This window comes from Acomys russatus, chromosome 6, assembly GCF_903995435.1.
Source record: "Acomys russatus chromosome 6, mAcoRus1.1, whole genome shotgun sequence".
In the NCBI taxonomy this organism is placed as follows: Eukaryota; Metazoa; Chordata; class Mammalia; order Rodentia; family Muridae; genus Acomys; species Acomys russatus.
This window is the reverse complement of record NC_067142.1, coordinates 19,266,673-19,277,317: the sequence shown is the minus strand read 5'-3', so window position 1 is coordinate 19,277,317 and position 10,645 is coordinate 19,266,673. Positions and strand designations below refer to the sequence as shown.

Sequence of the window (10,645 nt, the reverse complement as noted above, 5' to 3'; positions counted from 1 at the left end):
TTGTGTTCTGGCCTCTATAACACACGCACACATGCTTCTCACTTTGTAGCTCTGGTTGGCCTGGAACTTGTTATGTAGATCAGGCTGGCTTTGAACTCACAGAGGTCTGGCCGTCTCTACCTCCAAAGTGCTGGGATAAAAGGTGTGCACCACCATATTCAGGGTTATTTACCTCAAAGAACTATTTCCTTCCTTCCTTTCTTTTTTCTTTTTAAGTATTTTTATTTATTTATTTATTTAAAGGGCACCAGATCTCATTATATATGGCTGTAAGCCACCATATGGTTGCTGGGAATTGAACCCAGGACCTTTGGAAGAGCAGCCAGTGCTCTTAACCTCTGAGCCATCTCTCCAGCCCTTTTCTTTCTTTTTTTTTTCTTCCTTCCTTTCTTCCTTTCTTTTTTTTGGAGGAGGGAGGGGTTTTGAGACAGGGTTTCTCTGTGTATCCCTAGGTGTTCTGCTGTCCTGGCTTCTAACTAATAAAACATCCTCCAGCCTCTGTCTCCTGAATGCTAATATTAAAGACATCACCACCATATCCACATATCCAAATGTCTATTATTATTATTATTATTATTATTATTATTATTATTATTATTATTATTATTATTATTATTTTGGTTTTTTGAGGTAAGGTTTCTCTTTGTTGCCCTGGCTGTCGTGGACTCTCTTTGTCCTGGCCTGGAACTCACAGAGATCCACCTGCCTCTGCCTCCCTAGTGCTGGGATTACAGGCATGTACCACCGCACCCGGCTTCAACTTCTGTTTCTAACCATGTGTTTATGATACAGTTCTTTGTTGTGAGACATACGAACCCGGGTATCCCAGCGGGTAACTGAGATTTGTACATATAACAAGGGAAAAAGACAGATAAGCCTCACCTTTCGTGTGCTGTGGCACAAGCACATGGACACACACACACACACACTCATCCACATGGACACACATGCACTTGTGCACACACCCTCACATACTCACACAAACACTCACATACATACTCTCTTCATTGAGGCCTACAGTCTCTGTGGAGAGGGAAAGCTGCAGGGAGCTGTGCAAAGGAGCTCTAAGCCCCGAGAGAGGAACTGAGCACTGAGCAGTGGGGACAGCGGCTCTGCCTCACAGAACTGCCTCGGGACCCTGAGGTCACAGGACCTCAATCCACAGAGGAAGTGTGCAGAGATTGGCTCTGGAAACTTCCTGTCTAAAGACAGGCAGAGGGGGCTAGGGGCTTTTCCTGTTATTCCAGGATTCGGGCTGTTGGCCTAGGTTTTGATTATATCCTCTTCAGTTCTTCTCCAGACAGCCGCGTTGAGACCAGCTGCTATGAGTCACTTTGTGGGCCTGTGTGTGCCGCGGAACCCAGCCTCAACCTTCCTGTTGCTCCCGTTACCCTCAAAATCCTCATTTCTCAGGCCCAATTGAGTGAGCTTTATCCCCACTCTGCCAGGAAACCTTGAGCTGCTTGCTTCACTCTACCAGGAGGGCCATTGGCACCAAAGCCTCTGAAATCTCCACCCTCAGTGTCTGCGGCCATGCCACGTTGTGGGTATGCCTTAGCCAGAGCACAGTAGGCACCGGATGGAGGCATCCTTCCTTCCTTGCTCCAACCATGCACAGGAAAGACATCGCTTTAGAGTCTTTTGGGTGGGCAGCAGGGCTGGGTACAAGGAATCTAATGAACAGGGGTGGCAGCGAGGCCTTTGGGAGAGTCTGTTTCTATTACTGGAGTCGGAGCCTGGGTCCGAACAAGCACTGGTCCTCAACAGGTTTATTAAAGAGAAATAATGAGAAGCAGAGAAAAGCTTTATTCAACGTGGCCCAGTGATACCCTCCCACCGTCCCCACACCCCAGGCCTGAATGAGGTTCAGGTTTAAATAGAGAGCCAGGAATAGACATGCCTGGCTAAGCAGTCTGGGTCAAGGTGTGCTCCTGCCGGCTGCCTGGGCTCCCATGTCTCCTTCAGGGTGGTCTGACTAATTGTCAGAACTCTGAAATCTCTTCCTGGGAGAAGATTCCCCACATGGTTGGCACCAGGTATTGGTCTTTTCCTTCCCCCACCAGCAGACTCCTGGGGGGAATTTCAGTTGCCGGGGGTTTATTGTTTCAGTATCCAGCCAAAGCTAGGCACAAGTGTCATTTTAGAGGACCTCCATTTCTGCCCAGACGGTCACTTTACCTCCACTGGAAGGACAAGAATGACAGCCAAGAGCAACAGAAGAGGGAGGGTGGGACGAGCAGTGAGTCAGGAGGATGGGAGGCAGCACAGGGGAGGGCCTATCAGTGGGGTACAGGTGTCTTCTAGGGAGCCTTGGGAGAAGAGACTAGGTCTGGGGTGAGTTAAGGGACACTTATGGGGACTTCAGGAGTCACCGAGAAGGGGTAGCACCTGTGTCTTGGCTCTCCGGATGGCAGGCCGAGGAGGTGGCTTGTTGGCCAGGCAGGGAGGGTACAAGGACTGGCTGTGAGGTGTCGGCCCTGACTCAGAATGAGTCACAGTCTCAATCTTGGACTCTCTGTCCCTGCAGCCTCAACGGGGATGTAACGTGGAAAGCGTGGGCTTGCTCATCAGGCTTGCCTTGAGTTTGGGTGGAGATGATTGGGCTGGACAGGACTTTCATTTCTGTGTGTGTCTACAATTCTGGGCTTCCGCGGGTGGAATCCAATTCCCCTGAGTCTTTCTCTCCCTGGCACTTGGCTCCTCCCCCGGCACTTGGCTCCTCCCCCAGCACTCGGCTCCTCCCCTCGCACTTGACCCCTGTCCCCCCATTGTGTTTCCTGTTGTGTTGTGCCAAGGGTGGAGCCCAGGGCCTGAGGAGGGTAGCATGGCGACCCTTCTGCCGAGCTCACCTCCAGTCCCAGCCTGGTTCCCACCCTTACCCCCTAATCCCATTCCCAGTTGGGGTGCGGGTGAGCTTGGTGTGCTGAGCCTTTGGACTCTGCAAAGATGGAGAAGGAGGCCCTTTAGGTGGTGGGTTCTGCTGGTTTCCTGTCCCCAGACCCCAGGAAAGTAGGCTTAACTCCCCGGCTAGATTTATCCCCCAACAGGTGCCAAGGACACAAAGAACTCCTTCCCAGATGTCCATCAGGTGCCAGATTCCCTGTCTCCAGCTGCCTTCGCTGGTCTTTCCTCGCTCTGGCTGAGGTCTTGAGTTCTGGTCCCCCTGCCCCTTCCTCACAAGCATCGCGCATAGCCTCTACCACGCCCAGTTAATGCCGCGCTGAAGATGGACCCCACCTGGTCACCCTTGACATGAGTGACAACAGAGCCTGGTCTCACTCTTCCGCCTCTTCCTCCTCGGTGCCCTCCCCTCCCCGCCCCCCCCCTACCTGTCATGTGCTGGGATGGGGGCGGGGAGCACTGCCTTGTAGCCCAGGTGACTACACAGAGGCCGCAGCTCTAAACTTTCTCTTTGTGTTAAAGCTTGGCGGCAGTTGGAGGATTTCTGGAAGGAGGGTCAGGGAGCCAGGAAGGAAAGCATTGTGGGGCCCGTGTTTCCCCGGAAGCCTAAACACAAAGAAAGGATGGAGGTCAATTCTGCCCATGAGACTGGTTTTTCCCTCATCAGAAAGGGGAAGGCCAAAGTTCCTCAACTTCAAGGGTTTCCTTCTAGTCCAGATTGTAAATGACGGGTGTTTAGGAAGCAGGGGCTAGGGTGGAGGAGGAGGCTCCCCTCCTTAAGTAGTGGAAGTCCCCTGGGGCAGAGGGTGGACCTGCGCTGCAGCATACACGTACAGCACAGAGACGTGAGATGATTTGCCTGGGGTCACACAGCATGTGTTGACAGAGCTATTTTTATTATTTACTTATTTATTTATTCACTTGTGTGTCAATGCATACGTGTGTGTATGTGCATACATGTGTGTGCACATGAGGGTTCCAGTCAGAGGAATCCTGACTTGAAAATACACACATACATTGTATACACACACACACACACACACACACACACACACACACACATACATACAAATATAATGTGTGTGCCTCAATGTATATGTGTACACTGTGTGGGCACAGGCTCCTGAATATATCAGAAAAAAGCATCAGGTTCCCTGGAAGTTGGGGGACAGGCAGCTGTGCTGGAAACTGAACCAAGGTCCTTTGCAAGAGCAGCTGGTGCTCTTAACTCTGAGCCACCCCTCCAGCCCTAGTCCACCTTGTTTTTGAGACACTGTCACCTGGAACTCACCAAGTAGACTAGCGTGATTGGCTAGTGAGCCCCAAGAATCTTCCTGTCTGTCTCCCCAACAGAGCAATCACACATGTATGCCACCACACCGCATTTAAAAAAAAAAATTAAACATGGGTTCTGAGGGTTGTTCCCCAGCTTGCAAGGCAGAACTTGACCGAAGCCACCCCGACCCTGCCACTAGCCCTGAAAGTTGCTGCTGCCAGCCATGTGGCTCCAAAGTCACAGGTAAGCCACCCCCTCGATAGGAGAAACGGCAGGCCTATCCAACTGTGTTCTCACTCATCAGAATGCATTCTCCCTTTTCTCCCCGTCACACCCCGTGGCGTGAGCTGTTGAGTCATGGGAAAGGTGGGCTTCTAGGCACCAAACACGAAGGGTAGAGAATTCAGAAAATGCTCCTGAGAGGGTCATGTGCAGTTGTCTCTTCTGCCTTTGGGCAGGGCAGAGAGCTGAGCTCTCTCCCAGGGAAGAGGCCCCTGGGTCAGAACCATAACGCCAATAAGCATAGCTGGGAAGAAAGTAACGGCCAAAAAAAAAAAAAAAAAAAAAAAAAAAAAAAAAAGAGATCCCTGTATATTGGAGTGGCATCTTTGTGCACTGTGTATTCAAATGCAGATTTCTGTGCTGGCAGAGATCTGCTTACAGGCTAACTTTGGTTACTATTAGTATGTCCTGACTCAGTGTTTTGCTCCATCACTTTCCGATTGGTCAATTACAGAGCTGAACGGCCAATAGCTGACTGAGCTGAAGAGTTTAGGTGGGATTTCCGGGTCCAGAGAGAAGGGGTCTCAGGTGGGGACTAAGAGGGAGTTGTTGTCAGGACAGGGATGCAGAAACAGGTGCCAGAACAAGACTAAGAAAGCAGATAACAGGTCACATGGCCGAATGCAGGCCGGGCCGGTATTGTTGGGTTAGAATAGCTGAATGTCTGCCCAGCTAAGTGCCTAAAGCTTTTTAATAAATATAACAGAGCAATAAATATTCAGAGCAAGGGCTAGTATAGAAAAACCATAGGGTTACACCTGTACCCATCGCCAGTACCTGTTAGGCAAGGCATAGGGGGCAAAGTCACTGACTGCTTTTTCCCAGCAGGCCCCAGAACTGGGGTTGCCCATAGTGAAGAGTCCTCACCACTGCCTCATCTCCCTTCCTCCTCCTCACAGGAAGGACCCATTCCTGATCCCCCACTAGAGGTGGCACTCTACCAACTGAACTACAGTCCCGGGTCTAGAAATAATGGATGTGCCAGTAGTCACGGGGCAATCCAGAAGTCCAGGGTTGCCTAGCACCCTCAGGAGAGAACAGTTCATCAGCTAGCACAGAAGATACTCACAGTATTTGACAAGGACTGCTGAAGGAGGGAGTGCTTAGACCCTGCTGTCCGTGCCAGCAGCAGATTAGAGGGACCTCATAGCATCCTGCTGGGCAGCACGTGTGTTCTTGCTGTTGAGACCCCCCCCCCCAGCTCTTCTAAGCATGTGGGGCCAGGGCCCACCTGAGACCTAGCATGAGCCGTTTCAGTACCCTTTCCATAGCAGGGCACCTGCCCTGGCTGAGAGTCCCTGCATGGGATTTCTCTTTCTTCTCTGTCACTCTCTGATGGGGCCAAGCATGTCATCTGCCTAGACCTTGAGGGAGACTGTGATGATGAGGACCCAGCGGAATCCACACATTCCAGAGGTAGCACCTGGGTCAGCACCCTGTTTGTAAGGGAAAGGGACAGCAGTCCCACACTCCAGGAAAGATGGGCCTGTGAGGCTATGTGGGGGGCAGGGACCTGCAAATTCGGGCCTGTCTGTCACCCAGTTCCTCACTGTCTCCTGAACCAGTCCTTTCACTCGTGGACAGACAGCTGTAACTGTCTAAGCTTGCATCTGCTCAAAGGGGCCTGCCTGGGGAGGAAAGCCATGTCGAAGCCTTCATGGTAGCTCCGCTGCCCCTCACTGAGGTCCACGTTTGTGTTTTCTCACCACCTTCATGCACACTAAAACACTTAACCCTGTGTACCTACAGCTCAGAGGTGCACGCCTATGGGCTTGCTGGGAGACAGGTTCGTGGAGGTTTAGTGACTGTCTAATCACCTTCGGCCTTACCCTTCCTAACTCCAACAGGGTTCTGCGTGATTCCCCCAGGTTCTGAACTCCGCAGAGACTTGTTTCAAGATGACTCCTCCAGGGTCTGGAGAGGTGACTCAGCGGCTAAGGGTACTTGCTGCTCTGGCAGATGGACCCACGTTCGGTTCCCAGCACCCACATGATGGCTCACAGCATTTCTGTAACTCAGGTTCCAGGGCACCCATGCCCTCTTCTGCAGGTATCCCGCACCCGTGAGGAGTACATACATGCAGTGCAGGAAAAGCTCCATGCACATAAAACAAATCTCTTTTGTATGTTTGTTTTTCGAGACAGGGTTTCTCTGTGTTGCCTTAGCTGTCCTGGACTTGCTCTGTAGACCAGGCTGGCCTCAAACTCAGAGTGATCCACCTGCCTCTGCTTCCTGGGTGCTGGGATTAAAGGCATGCACCGCCACGCCTGACAATAAATCTAGTTTTGTTGTTGTTGTTTGTTTTGGTTTTTTGAGACAAGGTTTCTTTGTAGCCTTGGCTGTCCTGGACTCACTTTGTAGACCAGGCTGGCCTCGAACTCACAGTGATCCGCCTGCCTCTGCCTCCTGACTGCTGGACAATAAATCTAGTTTTTAAAAAAGCATGTTGCTATTCCTTCTATTTTAGAGCACTGGAAGTTTTTCTTTCTTTCAAAATAATCCTCTTAATTTACATTTATTTGTTTGTTTGTGAAAGAGAGGGGGGAAGGAGGGAGGGAGGGAGGGAGGGAGGGAGAGACAGAGACACAGAGACATCAGAGGACAACTCGAGGGAGCCAGTTTTCTCTTTCCATCCTGTGGATCCCGGGGTCCAACTCAGGCTGAGGTTGTGGGGCTTCTCTGTCTGCAGATGCCTTTACCCCTCCTGCCACCTGGCTAGCCCCAAGATTCTGCTTCTTCTTATGTTAGTGGGAGGACTGGGTCTGTCACTTGCTGTTATGGAACCATTTAAACAAAGCACAAAAACCTCTGATGCACATGTACCCTAATTTAGAATTATCAACGAGAATTTTTACACAATGCGGGCTATGTTATCACAGTTTCCCTCCTCAGAGATTAGAGACAAGCTTTGAATTACTAATTGTCATACAGTGAAATGCGCCATAGAATATGTATGGATGGGTGGGGTATCACACAACTGTGGTGGTGGTGGTGGGGGGGGCGCGGGTGGCTAGTGTTCAGCTAGGAAAACCAACCCTAGTGGAAATCCTATTAGAAAATTACAAGCTCCTGGGCGTAGGTGGGTGACGGCAGGACAGCCTGTAGTTCTTGCTGCAGGCTATGGCTGAGGTTAGGGCTCCGGCTCTTGCTTGTGACCCAGGTCAAGTTAACAGCTGTACTTCCTTTACTAATAGAGTGTCATAGGCCAAGCTAGAGGTGGCAACCACCTGGAGTTTCCAGTCCCTGGCCAAGGGTCTCCTAAACTCTTTTACCCCTTCCACACCAGGGCGCAGGCCACACTTGGCCGCCTTGTCCTTTCTATTGGCTTCTGTCCTTCTTAGCTTTTTCACTACTCTGGCCTCGCTTTGGCTTCCCCGAGAGTGCACCCGCCCACACCCGGCGTCCCCAGACCAGTTCCCAAAGCTCCGCCAATGCAGCAGCGGTCACGTGCGCTAATCCGGGCTGAGGAGCTACAGCGACGGGGGTGTGGGCGGGGCCGTTCCGTGGCGCCATGCCCCCGACCCAAGGCATTTTCTTATTGGCGAAGCTTTGGAGGTGCCTCTTCGGATTGGTCAGTAGGCGTGGCCTCTGAGAGCGGAAGGGAGGGCCGGCTCTGGAGAGGCCAGGGTTGCCCCGCGGACAGCGGGAACGCGCTCTGGGGGGTGGGGACACGCGAGCTCACTGCTCAATGACAAATCGACTGGGGACAGCTGGTGTCCGGCCCCAGGACGGGGCGGGGCGCCCGTGAGAGCGGAGAGTCTGGTTGTGCGCACAGCTAGAGCGGCAGTGGGACAGGTCCCCCAGGTAAGGATGCTGCTTTCTGCCGGCGCGGGGTGCGCTCTGGGATGGGGAAGTGGGTGCGCTCCCCACGCGATCGCGGGCCTCCTGGTTCCACTTTGGGAGGGAGGGACAAGTTCTCAGAAGAAGAACAACGCCCCGGGCCGCGCCCCGCTTGGCTTGGGAGGTGTCCTCTGGGAAAGCCGGAGGGCCTCCCAGCCGGATCTGGGGGTGCTGAGGACATGGGCGAGGCGCCCCAGTTCTCTTCCCTTACGGCTTGTCCTTCCCTTTTCCCACAAATGGCCACTTCCTGCCTTTTCGGGCCTCCCTCCTGAGTTGGTCCACTTCCTCAGGTCCTTTCAGAGCGATAAAACGTTGCCCAAACTTCTTTCTTAAAGGTAGGAACTTGTACTTTGGGTGACCTGGGGGCTGGGTTTCAGAAGTTTGTCGGGGTTGGATGGTTGTTTGAGAGTTACTTTTTGATCCTGTCTTCCAAATGCCTTCGGGAGCGTGACTAGCATCAACGGTGGCTTCTAGAAGCTCGGTGGCTTGAAGGGTTTCCCTAGTCTTAAGAGCCAAGTCAGTGTGCGATTCCGACCAGCGAGCCCCAGAGAGCGCCGAACCCCCAGCGGCGCCCTTCCTCCCCTGTGTTCATCTCCATGTGAATACTAGAACCTAGGGTCTTTGATGTTATCAAGTTGTTCTTCTGGGGAGTCTCCAACAGGCTGATTGTTTTTACCCGTTGACTTGCCTTCAGTCCCTGTGGACCAGAGAACCTCTTGCTGTGCCTTGATTTCCTTACTACGCACTTTTCTTAAGTTTGGGGCATGTCGAATGAGCAAGGCTTATTATCGGAGAGGAAGGATGCTATGCCTTGATTTCCTACGCACTTTTCTTTACTTTGGGGCATATGGAATGAGAAGGCTTATCGGGGAGGAAGGACTTGTGTTTTAGTGTGCAAAGAAAGGTTGCTTTAAACCGGCAAGACTCCTGGGCATTAAGTCTCAGAACATGGCAACGTGGTGATGCTTTATCCTGGGTAGTGGTGGTGTAGTTGTGAGAACCAGGAGGACCATGGAAGGAGGTGCTGAGTGTGGAGAGCAACAGGAGGCGTGAGCCAAGGCTAGATCTGGTTTTGGAACTTGGGGAGTGTGTGTGTGAGAGACCTGGTCTCTTTTAGCCCAGGCTGGCCCGGGACTTGATATGCAGTGAGGGTGACCTTGAACTTTTCCACCCCGTGAGTGCTGTGGTAATTGTGTGTTCTACCGTGTCGGCTCCGTGTAGTGCTGGGGATGGAACGCTGGGCTTCCTATATGCTCAAGAACTCTACCAACTGAGCCAAATCTCCAGCCTGCTTCTGGAATCTTCTTAGTGCTGTGGTCTAGAGAAGGCCTTTTCTCCTTTCTGAAGTCAACATCAATGCAACTAGGAAAGAGTTGGCTACCCACCCCCACTGCCAGCATCAAGTCCAGTGGGCAATGTTTCAGGTGCTCTCTGTGGGAGTGGGGGTGGGGCTAGGATTCGATGACCATCCCCCCTGTCTTATGTAGTAAAGCGGTGAGGACCAGCCCCGGAAGCTGGTGGGAGCTGGTGGGGGAATCTCTCTGGGCCTTTATAGGGCATGTGGGGATTCCGCCTTCCTCCTGCCTTTGCTTTTTGGCTGCCAAGTGTATGGTGGCTTCCTCTATCATCCACTCCCCCCATGATGCACTGCTTTGCTACAACCCCCAAAGCCACAAAACCAAGAGCCACAGCTGAGCTGCGGGGTGTGCATGTGTGTGTGTATGTGCGTGTGTGTGTGTGCGTGTGTGTGTGTGTGTGTGTGTGTGTGTGTGTGTGTGTGTGCAGGTACCCTTGGAAGCCAGAAGAGGGCATGGATGGGGAACCCTGGAGCTGGAGTTACAAACAATTGTGTGCTGCCCCACACGAGTGCTGGGACCCAGACTCGGGTCCTCTGGAGGAGCAGCAAATGCTCCTAACTGCTGAGCCACCTCTCAGCCCCCACCACGTTATTTATTATTATTATTGCGTATGTGTGTGTTATGCACACCCGGATGCTTTGTGGAGTACTGGTTGTCAGGCTTGTTTGGCAAGCCCTTTTATCCACTAAGCCGTCTGGTCACCCTTTCTTCTTTTTGTGTCTATTCCAATAACAGAAAACTAACATACGAGGGAAGAAACTGAGGTGTGGTCCCTGTGGGTGCTCTATTGAGTCTGTCCACATCAGAGGTTTTACTTCCTGTGTGTGTGTGTGTGTGTGTGCATGCATGTGTGTGTGCACGTGTGTATATGTGTGCACCTGCGTGTATATGTGTGCGTGTGCATATAGGTATGCACGCACGTGTGTATGTGTGTGTGTGCATGTATGTGTGTGTGTGTGCACGTGCATGTGCATGTGTGCGCGAGTGT

At 52.1% G+C, this 10,645-nt stretch overlaps 1 protein-coding gene across 2 annotated transcripts in view; it reads left to right on the top strand.

Moving 5' to 3' along the window:
• Positions 1 to 8,082: 8,082 nt before the first annotated feature.
• Positions 8,083 to 10,645, top strand: part of Ralb (RAS like proto-oncogene B) — a 41,749-nt gene continuing 39,186 nt past the window's right edge. The window contains exon 1 of one of the 2 annotated variants that reach the window (XM_051147257.1): positions 8,083 to 8,263. The gene's annotated coding sequence lies outside the window, so the exon portion shown is untranslated. Of the gene's footprint in view, positions 8,264 to 8,433; positions 8,635 to 10,645 lie in introns of those variants that run through there. The other variant, XM_051147258.1, reaches the window with a different exon arrangement.